At 45.7% G+C, this 24,414-nt stretch overlaps 1 protein-coding gene and 1 long non-coding RNA gene across 2 annotated transcripts in view; one reads left to right on the forward strand and one right to left on the reverse strand.

Annotated features, from left to right (window-relative positions):
* RASGEF1B (RasGEF domain family member 1B) overlaps positions 1 to 24,414 on the forward strand; it is a 148,018-nt gene that overhangs the window by 28,457 nt on the left and 95,147 nt on the right. The gene's annotated exons all lie outside the window — the stretch shown is intronic.
* Positions 11,225 to 15,253, reverse strand: LOC131819309 (uncharacterized). The gene is made up of 3 exons (XR_009349150.1): positions 13,811 to 15,253; positions 12,280 to 12,465; positions 11,225 to 11,551 (listed from the first exon to the last, which is right to left on the reverse strand). It is a non-coding gene; the product is annotated as an uncharacterized LOC131819309 (long non-coding RNA).

Below are 24,414 nucleotides of genomic sequence, written 5' to 3' on the forward strand. Positions count from 1 at the left end.
ATTAAAATAACAGCAAAACACACATTCCTTGGGTAATGAGTTCACTTGCACGCTGGGGGCGGTGCCCTGGGACCTCCACTGTGTTCCGGAAGGTTCTCTCCATGAGCACTGACGCAGGTCTGCCGTGTGTTAGGCAGGCATGGCAGGGTCAGGACCCCCCCCCCCCCCAGGGAAAAGGCATGGTTCCTCAGGATGTAGTTTTATTTGATGCTGCAACCCGTAGAGTGTGATACATTCTTAACGCTTAAAGGAACTTCTGTTACCTTTCTTGAGCTAACACTGTCCCATGTTGTCGGATGCTTTCATGTCCTTCCGTGGGAGTTGTTCAAGTGTGCACACCTTGAGGAACCACCTGTGATGTACGACTTCCCGTTCAAATCACTCACTGTCTGCAAGCGCAGGAAGGGACTTCATCGCATTCCGTTCGAGTGCGGGAGGAAACAAGTGTGTGTGTGTGTGTGTGTGTGTGTTATCAGCATCTCCCCCCATGCGCCTGTTTTGAATATCTAGCAGGTTTACTCAGTACATATTCTAAGGCATCTTTTTATCGTACAAGCTGAGCCGGTGAAACTTAGGTTCTGAAGAAATCTCTGATAATTAGCTGCCCTTTGATCTGGAGTGCTCTACAGCTAACGCGTGCGCAGTGTCCGCCTGCGTCGAGCATTAAGATTAAAAAAAAAGAGATAAATGCACGTTAATTTTGCAGCAGGCTTTAGTGGTATCCAACCCGTTCTTCGACTTCTGCTTGGACATGAGGCAACTGTCAAATTAAGTGCCAGCTTTATTTGCTCCTCACCTACTTTGCAACGAGCAGCTTTCTTTGTGTTTTTTACAAATTAAATCAAGTTTTTTAAAAAAGAAATCTCTAAAGTTGCTTTCAATTTGCTAAAACCACCAAAATCCATCTGTGTTTGGGAAGGGCAGGGCCAAGGGAGGGGGATCCTTGAGCGAGCCCGTACTACTACTGTGGGGACTGCCGTGTGGTCCTTCGGACCAGAAGAACAGGCAGCCGTACTCCCTGACGGAGAGCTGTGAGGCCCGTAGGCAGCCTGACCACATCTCCATTGCCGCTTGTCGCTTAGGTCTGCCTAATGAATCTGTATTTCGAGGATTCAAGGATACAAGTCATGTTCTTGGAAAGATGCGGATCCTTGTTTTGGAATACTCATCCCCGGAGATGGACAGGGCAGCACAGTTGACTGTGGGTGGTTTTACTTCCGGATGTCAGCAACTGTTTGAAAACACTGACGGTACCTGCGACTGGTTTCCAGCAGAGCGTGTTAGCGGGAGGCAGAGCTGCTCTCGGCGAACCCCACATGCGCTCACGAAAGGCTCGAGGCTCGGGGAGCAGCGGAGCTGTCGGCTCCACGACTCACCTGCGAAGTTCGTCAAGCAGTCAACGACTTCGTTTCATTTTGTTTATTTTTGGGACATTGATGCATTTATTGGTTCGTTGCAGAGGAGGTGGGGGATGGGAGACCCCCTAGAGCAGCAGAGCGGTCACAGCCTGTCCTCAGAGATGCCTCTCAGTCAAAACACAGGACATGATGGACAGAAACCTGTCCCAGGCAGCAGGGGGGCCGCAGCCCGGGAGATCTCAGGGACATGCAAGCTGACCGTGACCAGCAGACAGTGTGACGGGAGCGTAAAGTTGATGGGGCGCACCTGAAGGGTATGGGCGTGCAGCTCCCTCACTCGAAGAGGACACTGCCCTGTCGGCGGGCCGCTGTCCCTGGAATGCTTTGTGCACCGCCGCCTGCAGGTCCGAGTGCCTGGAGCAGGGACAGCGGGGAGGAACATCTCCAGGGCCTCCGCACTGGTGGGGCCCTCGTGTGTGTAGATCTGACCCCGCGTCTACAGGATGATGATCCTCTCAGCCTCCGCCAGACCTGGTGACTGACTTGGTGGCGGAGCCGCGAATGAGTCTGCTCAGAGCAACCCCGGAGGAAGTACAATTCGGGGCACGCAAACTACGGCCCGCCATAGGCAAGGGCAGAGGACGAAGCGGGAGAGCATCCTTCCTTGGAGAGGAAAGGAGAGGCTGACGGGGCTGTTCCAAACCGAGTTCATCGGAGGACAGGAGAGCTGGAAGCGGGGCGGCCTCTCCGGCGGCCGCAGTCAGGCCACTCGCTGTCTCCGGCGGCCGCAGTCAGGCCACTCGCTGTCTCCGGCGGCGAGGACACCTTCCTTCGCCCTGCTGGACTGGGAGGCTGCAGGACCGGCAGCTGGAGAGCTCGCTCCGTGGTTTCCTGACTCCCATTTAGTTTTTTAATTTTTTACTTTTATTTATATTTTTTAAATTTCTTAGAAAGAGAGCGTGTGCGAGCAGGGGTCTGGGGTCAGAGGGCGAGAGAGAATCTTCAGCAGGCTCCTTGCTCAGCATGGAGCTCCAAGACGCGGGGCTCGATCTCCCGACCCCGACATCATGACCTGAGCCAAAATCAGAAGTGGGACACTCAACTGACTGACCCAGCCAGGCACCTCCGACCCCATTTCCAATGAGGTTTTCTTTATTCATTTTCACAGAGCACAGGAGCAACAGTGAACCAGTGTCACCAGATCATAGGGCGCCCTCCGTCCTGCTTAGTTAATGCGATCTTATGAAATGTAGGAAGGATTTTTTCCGAAGTTGTGTCTGTCTATATTAGTGGGAGCAGAAATAGCAGACGCCTTCAGGAGTTTCTGGGATTCAAGTAGAATCACGAATCCTATTTTTCCAGTCCTGGTGACCCCTGGGGAGGGGTGTGGAAATATCCACACCCGGTGGCTTTAGAGGAGCTCCACCCCGGGAAGCACCTTCAACGTCGTCCTGCTGTCACATCTGGACCCTGGCTCTTGGAGAAGACAGGCCTATGGCTTTACTCACACAACAGCGGAGCTCACATTGCTGTGTTTAACAATTTTGTCAAAAATGAGCGGGGAATAAGAGAAGACTTGAAAGGATCCATTTTACCTTTGGTGCCATAGATACACACATACATGTCACTTGTTACTGGTATGTGTGTGTAAAAGTTTTCATCTAAGGCAGGACAGAGAGGGACCTTGCACGTAAGCCTCGGAGACTTGCCTTTTCCAGTGCGTCATGAAGCGTGGTCAGGGCCGGTGTCCTCACCAGGCGCCCCAGACTTTCCTAGTCCTTTCCTGTTCACGTCATGTAGCGCCGAACGGTCAAACCGTGCGTGTAGTTTCAGTGCCGCACAGTTCCGAAGGCCAGCAGAGACGACTAGAGAATTCATTGCCGGGAATCTCCAAGTGCCATTCCTGCATGTAGAGACTCATGAGCGGCTCGTGTGAAGGACGGAGCGAGAAGCACGGATGCTGTTCTGCATCATAATTAAGAGAATTCTACAGTCCCGCGAAGACAGTTTCCGGTCTAATGGTCCTTAATCACTTTCCAGGGCCTTGCTCTAGCCCAGTACCTTTGTACTTTCTCAAATTCTACTTCAGACTATTATAAATCTAATCTGGCCAAAGCCTTTTCTTCTTTTGATAGTTTTCAGATGTCTTGCGTATGGTGTGGCCAAGATAAAATATAAATGTGTCAAGAATAGAAACTGTTCACAAGCCATTAGTATAGAGGCCTTGCTCATAAATGATGAATTCTAGGGAGGAAATCGTGCTCTTACTTCAAGAGGCCCCGACTGCTCTTGTCTCCCAGTTAGACAGGAATCCATCTGGACTCCTATAAAGCAAATACACATTCTCATTCTAAGAGCGAAGTGAATCGAAGTTTTAAAACATCAAAATATTGATTGGAGCTGGCATGCAATGAGTTAAGGTCCACCTCTACACATGGTCCCAGACGCCACCTTTGGGTGTAATACCTCCTGCGCTTCAATAAAACATTCAACAAACGACGCCCATTTAACCCCCTTGACGGTGAACCGAAGTAAGACATTGGCAGCAGGCTAAGAAAAAAGCCCAACCACGAGACTATATTAAAATACACACGTGAATTAATGGCTAGTAATGATAGTGTTACCTCTAAACTCAGACCAACAAGGCCCCAGGCCAATGAGAGCCAGAAGGCTGCTGCCCAGCCCTGCTCAGTTGGGAGAGGGGTCTGGAAGCAGTGTTTCCTCCATACCTCTGGTACGTTGACCCTCTTGTGAGCCCCAAGCCACAGCCTTCCTTAAACCTTATGAGCTGGCAACTCTGCTTGCCTGGCCCAGCTCCCAGGTTCTGGTGCCCAGCTACCTTCTTTAACCCTGTTCCTACAGGACTTTCTTACCCAGTTTCTGTGTAACCGTGTTCTGTTCAGCTGTACCTCGCTTCTTTCTCCGTTACTGGTCTCTTCCTCGGCTTCCGCCATTAACTGGACATTCAGCTAGAGCTAAACACCTCAAAACCCAGATAAGATAACCCCTAACCCCCCTCAGATGTGTCTTCTCGTTGACCTTTGAGTCTGACTCAGATCGGATTGAGGTTCCTTACCCTCCCTAAACGTTCGCTTTGGTCTAGCAACTCCCCCAGCTTTCATGTGGAGCCTGACTTGGTACTGGAGGGCTCTTTTCCCAGGCGAGGGCTTCTCTCCCAGCACGGCCGTGGCTAAGTCATGCAGTGGACGCGAAGGGCGCGCTCCACGTGGGCCGGGGCATTCTGGATGTTCGCACAGGCGAGACTCTGCAGAAGGTCACCACTAACATTCCGTTTGCCGATTCGAGTGGGCCAGACATAAGAAGATGTGCCTTTCAAATCCACTAAACTGCAAACCAGGACTGTGTTACAGATGTTACTTCATGTAGGTGCCCAAGTCCTTCTGCTCAAGCCCCCACAATAGTCACATCATGTGAAATGAGTTCATCTTTATCATTCTCTGCTATTTCTTATGAAAGGTGTGCGGAGAGGCAGAGGGAGACAGAGAGAAGCGTAAGCAGGTTCCATGCCCAGTGCAGAGCCTGATGCAGGGCTCCATCCCATAACCCCGAGACCACAACCAGAGCTGAAGTCAAGAGTCGGATGCCTAACTGATTGAGCCACCAGAGACCCCGTTCTCTTATTAAATATGTGAGTTGAATGTAATCAGTAGGCATTGAGCAATGCATCTCAGATAAATTAGTAACAGACACTTAATGGTTCTATTGCAAGGAATGCCAGATGAATCTGATTCTAGTCATAGTTTATCATTAATCAGAAGAATAATTTGCCCCAAGGCACTTCATTTAATTTCAGAGGCTATACAGCCACACATGGCCAAATGACAGTGTGCGTGTGCAGATGTTTTTTTCACAGAAAAGCTCCCACCTAACCCAGTGAGAGGCTGAGGTGAACCTCTTGGGAGGGGAAGCAGTTCACAGAGAGAATGAATGGTAATTTGGTCGCCCAAAGGGACCAAGTGTCCAAAGGAGCTGACATACACACCTGGTTATTAACTGAGGAAATTGGACCTTCCTGGTAGGACCTATGCTATGACTTTTGGATCCCACTAATGCATGACTTTACTTGAATATTAGAAAGGTATCTCTTTTCAAAGTATATTTATTTATGAGAGAGAGAGCAGGCCCGGGGAGGGGCAGACGGAGCAGGAGAGTCAAGCTCCCCCTGGCAGGGAGCGGAACCAGGAGCTCAGTCCCCGGACCCCTGCGTCACGGCCTGAGCCAAAGGCCCACGTTTACCCAGCGGAGCCACCCAGGCACCCCTAGAAAAGTATCTTTTGAAGAAAGGATTGATGGCCCAGCTCTGAAGGTGTTAACATGTAAGACAGGGGTCCTTCAGGGCCCCAGTGCCTGGAGAGCTTATTTTAAGAGCAGATATGCAGGCCCTACTGTGGGAGATTCCAGCTTGAGAGCTGTGGGTTAAGGCTCCATCATCCACATTCTAGATGATCACAGATGATTTTAGTGCCGGTTTCGTGAAACCCACTTGGAACACTGGGGAAAGAACATAGATTTTGACAACAGACAGAAACTACCTCAAGTCCTATCTGAAGCACGTACTTGGTGGTGGTCTTAGTCAAGTTAGGACCCTTTCTGAGTTTCAGTTTCCTCATCTGTAAAATGGGGGTATAATACGCTCATGGGATTGTTGCACATATAGAATGAAATGGGTATGAAAAGCACCTAGAACATACCGTAGGTGCCCAATAGATGTTAGTTTTCTACCTGAGGTCCTTGGTGGCTTAGAGCAGAGATAATGATAGGACAAAGTTTGAGGGAAACTGAGTACATCACCCCTGGCTCACACACGGACACTATCGAGAGTGAAAGGAGACGCTGTTAATAATCGTGTGGACACAACCAGGATAACCCCAGGACTGTAGTCACCCTCAGTAGTAGTAACGTGAAAGACCATGTAATGGCACTGCCTTACCCCAATCTAGTCTGTGTTTTTTTATTTATTTGACACAGAGAGAGAAATCACAAGTAGGCAGAGAAGCAGGCAGAGAGAGAGAGGGGAGGAAGCAGGCTCCCTGCAGAGCAGAGAGCCCGATGCGAGGCTCGATTCCAGGATCCTGGGATCACGACCTGATCCGAAGGCAGAGGCTTTAACCCACTGAGCCACCCAGGCGCCGCCTAGTTTGTGTTCTTAAACGGAGAGAACAGGATGTGGTCTTTGCAGCTGTTCACTCGACAAAAGCTTTTCAACTGCTGTCGGTAATCTTGCAGTCGGAATCTGTCTTTAGCGCTCTTACTGTCTCGGCGGTGACTAATGCTCGTACCGTGTACTGAAGAGACACAGTAGGTTCCTCAGAAACTGATTCTGAGTGTTTAAGGGATCCAGATTCCATGTTAGCCCGACTATTTCCAGATAAGAACATTCTAAATCAGTTCTCATTTTATGTTGTATCTGAAAACTTCCAAAGAACCCAAATAATAAGGAACAGCACAATTCTGTTCAAATTCCTTTGTTTTTCTTTTTTACTTCTAGATTGAAACCTTCTCAGCCTGTGAATCTCAGAACACAGACAACTTACCTCTTTGTGTGCTTGAGCGTCTCCTTTCAACAGTAGGAGCGGGTCGATCTTCATTTCTTTTTTTTTAAGTTTTTATTTATTTATTTGACAGGCAGAGATCACAAGTAGGCAGAGAGGCAGGCAGAGAGAGAGGAGGAAGCAGGCTCCCCGCTGAGCAGAGAGCCCGATGTGGGGCTCGATCCCAGGACCCTGAGATCATGACCTGAGCCGAAGGCAGCTGCTTAACCCACTGAGCCACCCAGGTGCCCCTTGATCTTCATTTTAACAGGATCTCATACTTTTGTCAAAATAAGAGCCAGAAAATAAGGGATTTTTAGCTCTTTAGTGCCCTTGAAGCTTAAATCGTCTTACAAATGGGAAATCAAGAAATATTGATTTGAGGATATTGTACAAAGAAAGTTTGTGTTAGCACAGGACCAGAAACAATCTAAATGTTGGGCAAGGAGGCTACATAAGTAGTCATAGCAGTTCCCAAAATATGATCCACAGATGCCTGGGACGGACTGTGAGGTCAAAGCTATTTTCTTAATCATGCTAAGACATTATGCATCTTTTTCATTGTTTTGACGTTTGCATCAATATGTAAACATCAAAACGGTGGGTGAAACTGATGGTGCCTAAGCCTGAATCGAGACAGTGGCCCCGAGACGTGCTGGTGGCTCAAGCAGTGGCCGTTGAATTCTTCACCATGACACATGCCCGTTAAAAAAAAAAAAAAAAAAAAAAAAAAAGCTAGTTTTACTTAAGAATATATTGATGAGGCAGTACGAATTACCAGTTTCATTAAATTTTGTCCCTTGAGTCCTTGTCTTTTAATAGTCTGTGTGACAGAATGAGAAGCATTGTAAGAAGTACGAGGGTTACTCAAGGAAAAGCGCTTATCCCATTGTTTGAGTCGCAGGTTGGACTATAATGGAACATTTTGCTTGAAAAAACCGACAGGTGAGCTGTAGTTATTCAGAATTCAAACTCGAGTTACTGGGCAGTCACCGCCTCAAAAATAAGTGGCCTCATCACTTCGAGGAAACCAGTAGACCACCCTTCTCACAGTGGTAAAATTTGAGCTTTTAAGAGAAAAATCAGAATTTTGAAGAACCTCCAGGAACTTGACAAGTTCTTAGTACTTAAAGATTTGGGGGGGGGGGGCGCCTGGGTGGCTCAGTGGGTTAAGCTGCTGCCTTCGGCTCGGGTCGTGGTCTCAGGGTCCTGGGATCGAGCCCCACATCGGGCTCTCTGCTCAGCGGGGAGTCTGCTTCCCTTCCTCTCTCTCTGCCTGCCTCTCTGCTTACTTGTGATCCCTGACTGTCAAATAAATAAATAAAATCTTTAAAAAAAAGAAAAGATTTTGGGGGGAGATTGGTTGTGATATTTATAAATATTATCTTGTGATATGACGTAATAGAATCAGCCAACCTTTGGGAGATCTGCATAACTCAGTAAATCCTATTTTCCAAGTGATTAATGCGTGATCCTACCACACATGCGGAGATAAATGTTCCCTTCAAAGTGTACGAGAAACCAATAGCGTTTAACATAACAAAGCAGGAAAAGTTTATGTGATTTCGGATTCTATATTGTAACTAACCTTTAAGAAATTACAACATCTTTGATTTTTTTGTGCAGAGAAGAATATTCACAATTATCTGAAAAGACTATCAAAATACTCCTCTCCTCCAACTGCATATCTGCGTGAGGGCAGATTTTCTTTATCTATTTCAATCAAAACAAAATCTTGTAACCGATTGAATACAAAAGAGGATATTAGAATCCATTTGTCTTTAATTAGGCCAAACATTAAAGAGATTCACAAAATTATAAAAACAATGCCATTTTTATACTAAGTCTAGAAAATAAAATTAAGTTTCATAAAATATATTTATGTTAATATGAAGTAGGCTTTTGATTGTCATCTTACTATATATTCTAAATTGTTCAGAATTGATTTCTAATTATGTAGACATTTATATAGAGTAAATATTACATCAGCATCAATATAATTAGGAGAAATCTTTGGACTTTTAAGTAATTTTAAGAGTGTGAAACTTTGATAAGAGACCAAAAAAAATTGAGAAGTGCTGAGTTAGAGAGTATTAGTAAAGTGGGGTCCTATGAAACAGTGAAAAAGAATAAAATAGACTTATACGCACCTACTGAAACACACTTTATGATATCTTATTTAGCAGATGAACTAAGTTATGTTGGAATATGTACGGCACGCTTCCGTTTGTACGAGCTAGGGGAAGAAAGGTGAGAGCACGGCTGTACACACGCACGCACACGCTATTAGGTATGAATGCAGAGTTCTTGGGGATCCAGACCATCGCTGCATCCGGGAAGTCACCTGGGGTTTCAGCAGATGGGAGAAAAACATTGCTCGATATGTCCTTTTGCATTAAAAAAAAGTTACAATAGACTTATGCTATTAGGAAATCTGGTAATTAGAAAATCAAGAATCGTGCAATGACTTCTATTAGATGAAGCGACTCAGCAGGCCAGACTCGGCAGTAGACCCGAGGTATATCAGCACCGAGCTTGCCAGTTGAGGTTCCTGAACTATTAAAGGAAATGGGTCCTTTTGAGTTCACAGTATCAAATTTTAACTTCCATTACGGCCAGTAAGTACTTTTTGTCCTGCTTCCTATCTTTCTGCCAATATTTAATTTTCATTAATGTTAAGCAATTCTACTGGCAGTACTTATTTTTGTTAAAGCGCAATGGCAAGATTTTTCTGGCAAGAAATACCTTTTCTTCTCGCCAGGTTTGGTTTATCGGAAGAGGGAAAGCAAGACACACAGAACATGGAGGACAGAAAAGATGGGGGTCGGGAGCAGACATGACTAACGGGAACAATGGAGAAGCAGGACGAGGAAGGGAAGGGTGAGCGCGCGGGCGGGAAGGAGGCAGGGGAGTGGGCCAGGGGCAGGAGCCCAGGAGCGAGGAGGCGGACCGGTGCGGTCAGAGCGCCAGCGCGTCGGCTCAGCGGAGGGGAGAAGAAGGCCCAGGGACTAGGACCAGGCAAGCCAGGCTGAAGACAAGGAGTAGTCTGGTCTGTCGGAGAAACAGCAGCCTTAGCAAGCGACTGGGGCCCCGCTGAGCTTGGCTCCAGAGACTTGGGAGTGGAAATCACCAGACCTGGATCCCGGGAAACTGCGTGGACGCCACGCTGGGACGGAGCGGGGCCGACTTTCTTTTTTCCATGTAAGTTCTGAGTAGTTTCCAGGCACAGACGACAAGTCAGTGCCCTGACGTTCTATGTTCCGTCTGGAGAACCGAAAGCTCGGGGAAGGCAACGTTGAGCTGCGATGGGTGCGTAACAGGCAGAGGCGCAGAAAGAAGCTTCTGCGAGCCCCATCCTGCGAGGAGGGAGGGGGGCGCTGAAAGGGTCCTTTATGCACCCCAGGGGGCGCGCAGCTGGAGCCGGGGCGTCTCGGCAGCGGGGCGCCAGCCCCGTCAGGACCCAGACGGTCCCTGACACACAGCGGCCCACCCGCCCGGCCTTGGGCTGGGGCCAGGGCGGTGGGAGGCGGGAGTGAGCACAACCACCACTAGACTAAAATATTAGGGAAATGGAAATTTTGAGGAAAGGGGAAAAAGGGGATTGCCATCAGCAAAAGTGAAACTTTCACAGCAGAAGAACGTGGGCACTTGCGTTGGGGAACAAAGTTAGGAAGGGGAACCCCCAGTCGAGCCGCCCACCGCGTAGAGAGTGCCCCCAGCGGAGCTACTCCTTTTAAGGCATATTTACTCCCGGGTAGTAGGAGTTTGGGCCTCGGAATCAGCGGTCTGCCAGTGTTGTTACCGTCTAGAGTCTAGGGTCCCCCAGGTTTATCTTTTAAGGCTGAGCTCTGGCACCCATCACTCTTACACCAACCATGACCTGCTTTGTGCAAACAGCTGTTTGTACCCAAACGAGTCACACAGCAAGTTACACGAGGCACCAAACATAGTTGCACAAGAGTAACTTACTGATATGCTAGTGGAAGGCATTTGTGGGCCCACAAGGGCTGTGGGGTGGAACACCCACCAAATGCAAGGACTGCACAACTTAGCCACATTCTTTCTCTTTACATTATTTTTATTAACATCTGATGTATTACTTGCCCCAGGGGCACAGGTCTGTGACTCATCAGTCTGACACCATTCTCGGCGCTCCCCGTAGCACATGCCCTCCCCAGTGTCCGTCACCAGCCACCCCCTCCCTCCCAGCAGCCCTCAGTGTGTTTCCTGAGATGAAGAGTCTCTCGGGTTTGTCTCCCTCCCGATCCCGTCTTGTTGCATTTTTCCTTCCCTTCCCCCACCCCGACCCTCCAGTCCTGACTCTCAAATTCCTCATATCAGGGAGATCATATGATCATCGTCTCTCATTGATTGACTTATTTCCCTCAGCATAATACCCTCTAGTTCCAGCCACGTTGTCAACACTGTAGCCACATTCTTCTTTCCACACTATCACCTCCCGTCTGTACGGTGTCGGCCCACAGAGGTCTGGTGACCTCATGGTCCTTGCGTCGGGCTAACACTGACCAAGACGCAAGTGTTCTCTAGTGATGAGAAAAGTGAGCAAAAGGTGAAAGGGTTACAGTACAATTATCCTGAAATCTGCGAATGAGTCATTCAATATAGTTGGCGATTTATTCCCTGAAATACAAGAATATTTTTGTTGTAATGGTTTTCCATGGAAATCATATTAAACAGACAAAATTTATTCTTCTCTTTAAGAGTGTATTCTGGTTATAATTTTGCCTTTCCTTTATTACTCAGTGTTCATTAAGTTACTTTTCTCTGCAACTATATAAGGATGATCTGGGTCCTTTCTTTTTATAGCTTTGTGTCACTTTCCTGTCAGCCACTGTCGCTGTCAGCCGCGTCTCCACACCCCCAACCTCCTCCAGACTCGCCTCTAATCTGCTAGGCCTGGAAGTCCACTAGCTTTGTGCGCAAAAGTCATGGATCCAGTGCCAGGAAGTCGGCTCTGAGTCGCACAGGCACAAAACGCCTGGACTTCAGGGTGCCAGGTCCGTCAGTCTGGTATGAACTCCGCGAACTCTGACATCATTGGGACGCTCACAGTTGTTTTTATTTTATTTTATATTCCCAGCCATGATCTTGTTTACAGAGAGTGCCAGCTGAATTCAGGAAAAATGAAGTGCTTTAATAATAACTTGAGGAAATTCTAGGCAATTGTGAAGGCTTTACTGAATATAAATTTAGTATTTGACTATGAAAATGATATTCGGGAGTGAGGGGACTGAGCCTCCCCGCCGCAGCAAAACGCATTTATTTATGGCTCTCAAAGCTCAAGTTCATGCTTATTTTATGAAATTTTAAAGAAAAGAAAAAGGAAACAAGTATCTCAAAAATATTACCAAAGATCCCTGCTATTAATATTAAAATCTTTCGGGGACACCTGGGGGCTCAGTCGTTGTCTGCCTTCAGCTCAGCTCATGATCCAGGGTCCTAGGATCAAGTCCCACGTCAGGCTCCTTGCTCGGCACTGAGCTACTTCTCCATCAGCCGCTGCCTCTCCTCCTGCTTGTGATCTCTCTCTCTCTCTCTGGCAAATAAGTAAAATTAAAAAAAAAAAAAATTTTTAATTAAAATCTTTCAGGAGCGACATTTAAATAACTGTTGTGTGTGTGTGTTTGCTCCCATAGAGTCCTACGGTAGAGGAGCTACATGACTCCGGTCACTTGGTGCATGCAAGTTTGTAGCCTCTCCACTTCATAGATCATGAGTATGCATCGCCGTGCTACGTAATCTCCATCAGCAGTTCAATTACTACATAACACGTCGAATGCATGTCCCTCAGTGTTCGTATGTATGGATCATTGTACATACTGGCATATTCACAGTTTTCCACTTACTTTATGAATTTATCTGTTTTGAGGTGTGGGGTTTTTTTTGGACACTTTGAACATAATTATTCATTTATCAGATGGTTGTAAAAGTCTTCCTTAATATTTTGTCAGTTTTAACCATACTACTTATGTTCATTTTTCTAGCAAAATGTATTTTACAAAAATAAGAACTAAAAGACAGAATTCATTTAGATGGAAACTTTCCCAACAGTGCACTCTGTGAAAACACACTAATCAAAGACACGTGAGGCCCTTGGCTTACTCGGGTGTCAGAACGTTCTTCCTCTCATACTCATCGTGCTTGTTTTACACTCTGTCTTCTTTTTGCCATTCCAAATGCAGTTGGCTCCTGACCAGCCCAGGAGTTAAGGGCGCTGCCCCCCCCCCCCCCCCCGGCGCTAACCCCTCTGCACAGTCAACCATTTGTATATAACTCGTGACTTCCCCAAAACTGCTGGCCTTTTTTTTGCTACATTTGCTTCCTCCTGACCAGAAACCTTACTGATAAAATAAACAGCCTAAGAACACACATTTGCATGTTGTATGTATTATAGATTATATTCTGACAATAAAGAAAAGCAAATATTATTAAGAAAATCATAAGGAAGAGGAACTACATCGACAGCTCTGTACTCTATCAGAAAAATCTGCATATAAGTGGATCCCACAGTTCAAACCTATGTGGTTCAAGAGTCAGCGGTAGGAATCTGTAAAAGGCGCCCGTTTTCTGGATCTTCTGTATTCTCCAATTTATAAATAAAATACTTTGGCTCCTTTGGAAGTAGTGGTGACTCAATCCTTATATTTAAACCATGTTATCACTTTTGTATTCATTGGAAATCGGAGATGATATTGCTTCACAGCCTCCCAGTGGACAAAGAAAATTGCTATGATAGGATGTACATGCGGCCCCGAGATCTGCTCACCATTGATCTTCCTCACACGTATCTTGAGAAAGAAAACACGGCTTTTATTTTTTTGCTTCTGAAGTACATGAAAAAAATAGCAAAGGAATCTAAAATCAGATCATATGACTTACCAAATTGATTAGAATTATTAATTTTGACTGTCTAGCATGGATTTCTATAAGAGGAGAAACTTCCCTTGGGAGACTCGATAATAGATTTAAAATGCTCATGCCAGGTATTATGCTTCTCCTGGAGATTTAAGTTAACCTCGAGAAAGAGTCCGAACGCACTAAGTCAAAGAAACAGAACCGTCGCTGAGAGACAACTGGCCCATCTCAGATCTGCCAGGCACAGACTTCCTGACACGGGCCAGCCACTGGCTTGTCTCAGCCTCAGTTTCCTTGTTTGTAAAATGAAGTGGTTGCAGGAGGGCCTCTGAGATTCTCTTGGGGAGCCCTGGATGGACCGTTCAAGAGGCAGCGTTGGAACGTCCGTCCCTCTGCGAAGTTAAGCTCGGGGTATCCCTCGGGAAGATACTGGTTCAGCTGCCGAGACAGACTGTAGGGGAAAAACCAGTCCTGTCCCACTGGTTACTGCAGCTGCTGGTTTCACTTCCTGCCTCGTAGGCAGCCCCTGCTGTGACGTACAGGAAGGAGGCCTGCGGGGGAGGCAAACACAGACACTCCTGGCACCGGAGGAAACACCGAGTCACTCGCACGCCTGTGAGGGGGTCCTGGCTATGTATAGCTGCGAGTACTTCGGGAGGGGAGGTGGCCACAGTATCCACTTCCTCAGATAATACCCTCCTCGTGGGAAGGCACAGCCTGAAGGATGGTAAACATTAAGTCAATATTCCAAGGTAAAACCTCTTTCAGGTAATTTCCTTGCAAAAATTGTAACCAAATGTTAAATGTCAATTGGAGGGTTTGGTTTTGTTTTGGATTTGTCATGAATGCCTATAATTTTACCAATCAGATAAGAAGCGGTTAGGGAGGCATCCAGTGGAAAAGCTCTGGAACAAGGCTGGTCGTAGAGATGTCTTGTAAGGAGGGTGGATTCATCAAGACTTACTGGTGAGTGGCTGGTCCACGCCCACCCGAAGTGCTGTTGTATTTTGCCCAGCAGGTGACAGGCAGGGGTGCGGATGTGCTGCTTCTGAGGGCCAAGACCGGTGTCCCAGCTCGGCGTCCCTCTGCGTGGCCGCTCCCGCTGTTTGCAGTGGCCAGGACCCCCTCTGAGGCTGGGTTAGAACAGCCTTTTAGATCTTCTCTAACCACAGCCCACAGTAGAAATCCATCTTGAACTATGTACCAGGAGCCACATGTGTGAACTATGTCCTTGTGAATACCAGTAGACACATCAGGAAACCATACGCTCCCCGTGTGGGTGGTGTGATGAGACTCTGGTTCAGTCTGTGCTGCTTTGTTTACTAAGATGCCATGACAACCCACTGTGTGGACAGCATCATCCACAAGCAGGTCGTAGGCTACAGTTCGACAAACACTGGCCTAGACTGATAGTAAGGATGATGATAAATATAATAATAACAATAATAATACAATAAAAATATCAACCAACAGGGGCGCCTGGGTGGCTCAGTGGGTGGAGCCGCTGCCTTCGGCTCGGGTCATGATCTCGGGGTCCTGGGATCGAGCCCCACATCGGGCTCTCTGCTCAGCAGGGGGCCTGCTTCCTCCTCTCTCTCTCTCTCTGCCTGCCTCTCAGTGTACTTGTGGTTTCTCTCTGTCAAATAAATAAATAAAATCTTTAAAAAAAAAAAAAAATATCAACCAACAGAACCCTGAGCCCTATTTACAGTTATCAGAAGAGTGACCCAGGCTGGAAGATGTGGAGGAGCGGTCTTCAGTCCAGGAGGACTTTCCGAGATGACAACTGACAGTGACTTTGGAGACTGTCTGTCCCCTTTCCACCTGTGCTCCGGAGTCATCGAAACAATGTTGCCTTAGGTCTTTGAAAGATCTGTTTCTATATATATCCTGACCTTAACCAGATTTGAGAGTTAAAGGAAAATTCAATTGTGTAACACACCATTATTTTATAACTGCTAAGAGGGAAAATAGGCTGTCAGTTTTGATGGTGTAATGCCACCGGTCATATGACACATCTCTACATCAGAGATGTTAATGAATATGAAAAAAAATGTAAATCAACACTGAACTAATCACTTGCAGAGTTCTCTTTAAGCCTTCTGGGTCCCCTGTTCGTCCCTAGGTAAAACCAGCAGGGGTCTTCTCATCCGTGGGGAAAGTTACTTAAGGTTGTGCTCCATTAATCTTCTGCAGTTTCATAGAATTCTAAATCGGAAAGGTATCCTCAGTGATGATCTGGATTGTTGCCTGTTAACGGGTCAAGTATCCGAGAGCCAGGGAGATAATGTGGCTTGTCCCGGATAACATGAAAATGAAGAGAACGAGAAGTTTAAAACAAACAAAAAGATCTAGGTTGTCAGATAGAGAGGAGAAACAGAAGCAGTGCATCGAAACGAAGACTGGAACCCCAGCCGTGGTCCCCTTAGTCTGTCTCCTCGGCTTGTAATAATGGAATCGGTCGCATGAGAACAAGCTTCTGGAAGGGGACCCTCGTTGCCTTGTGTGTTTTGGGCCCAGAATCTCCATTCTGTGAAGACAGAGAGATGACTGCCCGACCTTGCTGCTCTCAACTGCCTCCTTCGTCCTAGTACCCCTCCTCAACAATTCCCAGCCATCTTACCTGGGTTTCGCTCCCGCTCTTCATTTTCTGTCGGACCATCGGAATCTTGCACTATCAGCTCAGTTGGGTCTTGTGTTCTTTATGTCCCGTCCATTGCCCCAAGGAGGAGCCGGGTCGGCCTTTCTGTCTAGCGAAGGTCATGTGCCGCGCCATCTTCTCCCTCTGACCCCTGAAGAAGTCCCAGTCCACCCAGCGAGGACGTCATGTGCTCGGAGCCTTCCCACGTCCATTGCTTTACAGTTGCCCCTCATACCGATTCCTGTTTGTCCTTTCTTTCAGGTCCGATGTCCCCTTTTTAGTACAACATCCTTCTGTTCACGGCGTTTTGTGGCCTCTGTATACCTGGACCACATTCTCCGTCTCTTTCCCTTGACTCAGCCGTGCACTTGAAAGATGCTCCCGAACTCATCCCGACTTGGTACTATGGCGTTCCTCTGAGGGCACGGCTTTTGCGCTGCCCATAACTTTGAGGATGATGCCACGTCAGAAGCTTTTTTGATTGCATATGGCCCCTGTCTTCAGAGCTGACTGCATCGTGGGAACGAATATTCAAGGGCACGCGCACACGTTGCACACTGACACACAGGAAGGAGCACATGAACAGAGGAGCCAAGCTCTATCGATGTTTACTCAGGAGAGCCTAGTTCATCACCCCAGGAGCAGCCAAGCCGAGAGTCCTTGACCAAGCTAGAGACGGGCCTACCAACCCACCACTCACTCTCCGCATCGCACACGCGGCCTGTTCTGTTCCTAGTTCCTCAGGTTTGCTGCGTCATGACTGAGTCTTTATTTCTATATCTTCCCTGCCACCGGCGTCCTGACCTCTCTCCATGGGGACTGCACCTGTCCTATCTGAAATCTCTCAGAAGTGCCTTCTTACCACTGCTGTGTGCACGCTCCCTCCACGGTGCGTGCGTGCAGCCTGAGCAGCTGTGGCCCAGCAACTGTCTGCTCGCAGGTCTCCCTCCTCAGCGTCCGAGGGGTACCTGAGACGAGGTGCCGAAGGTCCTCTTGGAAATTTTGGCAATTACAGTGGTGCTGGCAACTATGATTTATGGTTGATCCATATTTCCACACACCCCCCCCCCCAAAAAAAAGAAAGATAATAAATTTGAGAGAAATACTGTATCCGTCACTGGACGGAATGACCCTTTCCGGAGGAGGCCAGCCAACAGAACCCGTTAATCCTCCCAGAGCTCAGAGGCTGTTCTCGGAGTCTGGACGCTCTTCAGAGTTCATCTCTGGTGTGGAATGAGTCACATAAGCTTGTTAGCAATATCTTAGAAAAAAATATCATCTAAGAGGTTAGAGCCGGTTGGACTTGTGTTGCGATGACTCATCAGACAGCCCTCGAAATGTTGCTTTTTCTTTAAGGCTACAGGGGTTTTATCACTGCTGTGATGTTGTCTAGGTTGGATAATACATGTTCTATCAGTTTGCTCATTTTCTCCTGAATTATGGTTTACTTTAAAAAACATGAGTTTTATATACATATTAGCTTTAATACTGTTCTATTACTTCATTTTACTTCCCTTGATATTTTACTATTGCTACTGCCCAATTGACCTTATTTTCAGAGCCAGAGAAGGGATCCTCCCTGAGGAAGGAGACGTCAGTTGGATCTAATGGCAAGCATCAGTGATAGATCTGAATTTCAGGTAGTTTGCATCCTGGTACCCGTAATCTGGGAGGTATTCCTTTTACCTTAAAAAAGGACATCTCGGGACAGAGAAACTCACATGAGAGTTTCTGACTTTCCTGACTTGGTCAGGTCAGCAAGCTTAGCATAGTAGCAGCGGCAGGAAGTCGTCGTCATACTCCAGCACCTGCGGAATGCCGCGTGCATTTTAAGGATGATGCAGAGGGCATCTGAGTTGCTCAAAGCTTGATTAACTTCTGTCGTTTGCCACATAGGTGATGTAGGACAGTTTACTTTACCTCTGTCCCTGTTATCTGTAAAATGAGATTTGAAACATCCTCCTCATCGAGCTTTCTGAAACGTGTACGTAGGAGAGTGAGTATATGTGAAGGTTCATGTGTTAATGACAGGTACATATCAAATCTTTAAAGTGTTTATTTTTAATAACATTATTGCTTCTTGGTGTGCCTGGGTGACTCAGTCAATTGAGCATCTGCCTTTGGCTGATTCTGGGATCATGACCTGAATCCTGGGATCGAGTCCCACGTCAGGCTCCCTGCTCCGTGGGGAGTCTGCTTCTCTGCCCCTTCCCTGGCTGGTGTTTTCTCTCTCTCCCTCTCTCTCTTACTCACTCACCCTCTCTCTCAAATATATAAATAAAGTCCTTAAAAAATAATAATATTGTTACTTCTAGGCTATTTTATAAAATTATTACCTTACTAAATAGTTTGCACTCCTATCTCACACTACTTAAATTTTAAAAAACACAATTGCCCTGGGGCTTTGGCACCATCACTGAAATTGTAGATTTAGAACTTCTTTTTTTTTTTTTAACTTTTCATTTAAAATTTTTTTTATTATTATGTTCAATTAGCCAGCAAATAGTACATCATTAGTTTTCGAAGTAGTGTTTAACAATTCATTAGTTACATAGAATTTCTTATGTAACTCGTTTCATTTTATTTCTCACTCAGGATTTATTGCCGGCTTACCCTGCACCAGGCACAAGCACTATCCCAAAGTCGAGTTACTGACAGACCCAGAATACCGTAATTGGTATTCGACAGAGTTCCTTGATGTGAAGTCCTTCTTAAAGCTCTCTGGTGATTTCTTTTGGCTGAATCAATTACTTCGGAAAATTTTATTGATCTAGCCCGAGTCTGAGTTTGGGAGACAGCATTAGAAAATGACTCACAAATTCAAAGAACAGCTTCAAAATTATTTTGTTCATGATATATAGGAAGACAGATCTTGATAATTCAGCAGAAAGCAAGAGAGACTTCCTCCAGAAAAATATAGACACGCCTGCTTAGGCCAGGAGGGGTTACCTCAGATTCTGCTTACGGAGTCCGGCTGGGGAAGATCCTGTAGGCAGCACATGCATGTAAATGAGTGCTGCATTTTGGAAAGTTGTCCACAGTTTAAGTGAAAAGACAATTTTAAAATGCAGAAATCTAGATATATAAGCAATAAAATGTGGAGAGGGTGGGATCGCAGGTGGGTCTTTTTATTGCTGCGGCTCATTTTTAATGAATAAGCAAATACATCTTATGGAATAAGTCACATAGAAAGAAAAGTGAATGCTGCTCAAAATGTGATCTGAATGAAGTTCAAGGACTTCTCTAGCAGTTCGTACTGTCTGGTAACAGGTCGTTTTAGTTCTGACGTCACAGTGAAAGGAGGGGCCGACCCGAGAGACCCCTAGAACGGGCGGGCCTCGCAGGAACACTCAGAAATACCAGGAGCACATGTATTTCCTATTCATATGGGCAGAGCGTCTTTCACAAAATATTTCAAGTTACTTTTGCCAGGATCATTGAGACCAGTATGCACCCTACAACATTTCAGGAAAAAATGGTTGTTCTAGGGACCTGGGTGGCTCAGGTGGTTAAGCACCCAACTCTGGGTTTTGGCCCAGCTCATGATCTCAGGGTCCTGGGTTCGAGTCCCGCACTGGGCTCCACGCAGAGCAAGGTGTCTGCCGGACATTCTCTCCCTCTCCCTCTGCTCCTTCCCCGCTCTCTCTCTCTCTCCCTAAAATAAATAAAGTCTTTAGAGACAGTTAAGATAAATACATGATTAGTGACTTAAAATGGTATTGCAATCACTTAGGAGAAGGAATGTTAAGAAAAATGAGAACTATCAATCAAATTTTGAAACTATTGAGAATACTGGGAATGTACCCTGAAAGTTACGTCTTAAAAAAGAAGAGGTGGTGGTCTTCCAAGGAGAAAACTCTTGGAGAGACGACAGAGACTATACTATAAAGAAATGGTGAAATCGATACAAGAAGAGCCGTTGGGTCCGAGGCTTACTGTGAAATCTAGGTATTGTAATTAATTTCAATCTGATATATGTAACTGTCACAAGAGATTTTTTTAAACTGTCCAGTAATTCCCTGAGTAAATCAGAATAGATTACATAATTACTTTAAAAAATTATTCGAATACAAATAATTTTTGTCATCTTTATATTCCATGTGAAAACTTGTGCATTAGATTAGTTTTTCTTTTAATACAGAAATAGAATTATTCAAAAAAAGTTGTCATGAAGTGTGTTATTTGTCAAAATTACAATCCAATCATAAAAAAAGAAGAGTCTGCAAGTCATTATAAGAGAGTGACACAGAAAACTCTTGGTAAAGAACCAGTCTGTTCTACTAGTAAACAGCTTGCAGAGTTTATTAAGAAGAACTAAACAAATAGAATTTTACCAAAAAATTGTTATGTTCATAAAAATGGCCATACGAAGCAGAAAGTTTCTGGTTGTCATGCCTTCCAAAGTTAAAATCTTAGTAATTAGAATTCAAAAACCAATACGGAGAATCACTATGTAACTGCTTACCACAAAAGAGCAAAACACGCCACATGTCAGACCACAAAATGTCACAGAACTCAACTTCTTCCTCAACCAGAAGCATAAAGGCAGTCAAAAAACAAAGAATGCTTTGTGTTGTAAATTTGGGTCTGGATTTGCAGAAGCAGGATTAAAAGTGTCTTTAGTAAAAGGAAGCCCAGCCATCTTGAAGGTGAACCCTCTTGGCAAGAAGCTATTAGACATTGAACTTTCAGTTAGACGTGGTTCAGGTAGAGCTCCACGTCAGAGAAGGAAAAGCCAGAGGCAGCTGCCTTGAAAGAGACCCCCACGACGCCACACCTGCTAGTGAGTGAGCCTCACCCACCCTGTTGTCGATTAAAAGCTGTCGTTGGTTGAGGGCAAGGAAAGATGCTGGGTTGCCAGAGAAGTACGGTATGGTGTTGGCTTGTTCACTTTTACATGGCTGTTCCTTTCAGATGTGACTCTCTCACCATCGAAGAAGTAGAGTGGAGGTTAATTACATAACTCTTCATTCTAATAATGTTTTGTGATTAGCCTCTAACTTTTCCCCCCACTGTAAACACTGCTTGTCTCAAATGGCAAATTGTATGTGCCATGAGTCATTGGTCTTTCTTAGTAATTAATTCTTATTTATCCAGAATTCCACGGATAAAGAGACCCTTCCAGTAGAGAGTTCAAGCAGAGACAGGTAGTAATGTTTCTAGTCTTCCATTTGTGGACTTTTCAGGGGTGGGACATAGGAGAAATCTCAAATTGCTTAACACATATTTAGTTAAACAACGAATGATTTCTCTTATTGTAGCTTCCCCATTCTAAGACAGTTAGGGGAACAAAGTGAAACTGTCTATCAGGATTATCACATATTACATATTGCGATTAGTTTACTAGAGAAGGCCTGGTAGGGGCCGGATGGTGATACTCCGTGCAGACGTCCAGTTAATCTGTGCTTTTAATGTCAGTAACTTTAAGTATAATGGAAAGTATCATTTCTCTCCACATATCTCATTTTTTTTGCAATACCATAAACAGAACTTGTATTAGTAGAAATTATTTCCCAATAGTTTTAAACCAGTTCTATCCCATTTCCTGTCCAAAATATGGTAATTTGATGATAAAATCAAGCCTTTCTAGAAAGAAAGGAATCTTAACATATATAAAACATTAAATTACATATATAAAAGAAATATTAACATGTGTTATCAATGTTGCTAAATATGTAGCTGTGTGATTTTTGTTTCAAGGATAGATTCTGGATTGTTCATTTGAAGAAATGTTTACTGCACATCTATTATTTGCCAGGTAATAGGGAATTCTGCTCTCCAGGCCTTTCCAGTTTCATGGATAGTAAATGCTATCGTAAATCTAGTAATTTATTGACTCATTTTTTTCTGAAACGTATACGGTTCCACTAGACATAAGGCTAGCTAGATCGAGGGGCTCAAACAATATTATCAGGACCAGGGTCTCGCTCTCTGCCTTCAGCTCTAAGCTTTGCCTTCTTTGTGACAGTGTCTTTCGCGGGCAGCCGACGGCTCCAACAGCTCCAGGCTTACTCCCACCACAGCAGAAGCTTCATCCCAGTAGTTCCTGCACAGTTTCCAGCGCTGATTGAGCCTTCCTGAGCCACACGTCCACTTCCGATGCAAGTGATACACAGATACAGTCTGGTCCTGAGATACACGACTCTCATGAGCCCAAGGTCACAAGGACCGAGTTGGCTATGGGTGAATCCGAGGAAAAAGCCAGGTGCTGCTACCAGAAGAAACAAGAGATGTCCACCGTATGCCATCACCGGTCATATTAAACAGCACGAGATTTAAGGACTCTACGCTGAATCGATTTCTCTGTTACATCGAACGTATCTCTTCTATCCGTGAATATGATCTATAAGGAGAGTCTGCAGCGGGCTACTCAAGAGGAACGTGAAGAATCACTTACTCCAGCTCAAGGAGCTGCGCGTCCGTCCCGCGGACCCCTGAGAAGCCTGAGGCGGGAGCAGGCGAAGTGCGGAACGAGAGATTGCTCTGGGATGAGCGGGGTAAAGCGAAGGAAAGGAAAACATGGAAAAACAGAGAAATGCTTCTCTGCCGGCTCGACAGGCACCTACACCCTCCATCCGCTGACGCTTAGGCGCGACCTCTGCGGACGGTTCTGGAAATGCCTCCCAGCCCGGAGAGACAGGAAGATCCAATGAGTACAATGACTTCCCAGCAATTTTAAATTCCAAACTAGAAGAACTGTTTCTAAACGCTTTCATATTTTATCTCAGATAAACTGAACAAAAGCAAGAAGCAAACAAACAAAAAATTTAAACTTGAACTCAACCCCTTCTTTTTGGAGAAGGGTGTGTGTTTGATTTTCCAAAATGCTGCTTCAGCGATGCTTTGACATGTCAGCTCAGCCACATAAGCAGGAAGTTTATCAGTAATTTATCAGTAAACACATAACTGTGTTTTTCCACAGGACCAAGATGTTCCAATGGCTTCTCAGTAAATGTGTTTACATCATTAAAGATCTATTTTCACAAGCCAGAGGTCATTACTAGTCGTGGCTGCCATGAATGTGTCATAAATAAAACAAAAACTAAGCACATTAAACCATTACTACGCAGAAATCCAGGCTTCGGAACAGTTGTGTGCTAAACGATTAAGGTCCTTATCCTCGTGAATATGTTCTCAAATCTTTCTAACTTAGAGAATGCCTAATGTTATCTTAAAAATCACTTGTTCCCCACTCTCCACCCCACAGCACTTTGTGTCCGCTATTGTAGCACGTATCAGGCTGCGTTTTTATGAGCTCTCTTGCACCTGCCGTTTGTGGAGGATTGATGACCGTTCTCCTTGGTTCTTTCCATGTCTGCCTTGACACCTGGACTGTGAGCTCCCAAAACACAGGACTAAATCTGCCTTTTTATCCCCATCAACTGTGCTTGGTAAATACAGATACACCTCATAAATGCTGCGTAAAATAAAGAAAGGATAAATGTTTTAATGAACACTTCCATTTAAATGAATTCCTGAACTCCTGTTTATTATCATCTTAATTAGTTTTCATGTTTTGATTGCTTCAGAACTCACGTCTGCGTACGTTAACCAGCTCCCAGGTACATACCTGCTTATAGATTATGACTTATGCCGAGAGTGGGGAACGACAGATTAGTGCCGGGCCAGGTCCCCTGGTGGGTGCAGGCGTGACTGGCCGTGTCTGGTTAACGCACAGGACAGACCCCCAGTTGCCTTTTTGTGTTGAGTGAAGAAGAGACGCCCAGCGAAAAACCTCTTAACTATGTTTACTGCTGGGATTAGACGCGTGTGGGTATGTTTGGTGAACTCTTGCATCTTCTCTGAAGCAGATTTTCAGGTTGGGGGACTGCGATTTCTTCTGGAAGAGAATGAGTTTTAAGGGAAAATAGCCAGGCTTGATGGGCCAAGCCAATGGCACTCCTTCCTGACTTTGGAAGGAAAGAGAATTCTGCGCCCAGCAGGTGTGTTGCTTGGATTCTCTCCTCTGCCCAACATTACACCCAGG

Source organism: Mustela lutreola, chromosome 1 (assembly GCF_030435805.1).
Source record: "Mustela lutreola isolate mMusLut2 chromosome 1, mMusLut2.pri, whole genome shotgun sequence".
Lineage (NCBI taxonomy): Eukaryota > Metazoa > Chordata > Mammalia > Carnivora > Mustelidae > Mustela > Mustela lutreola.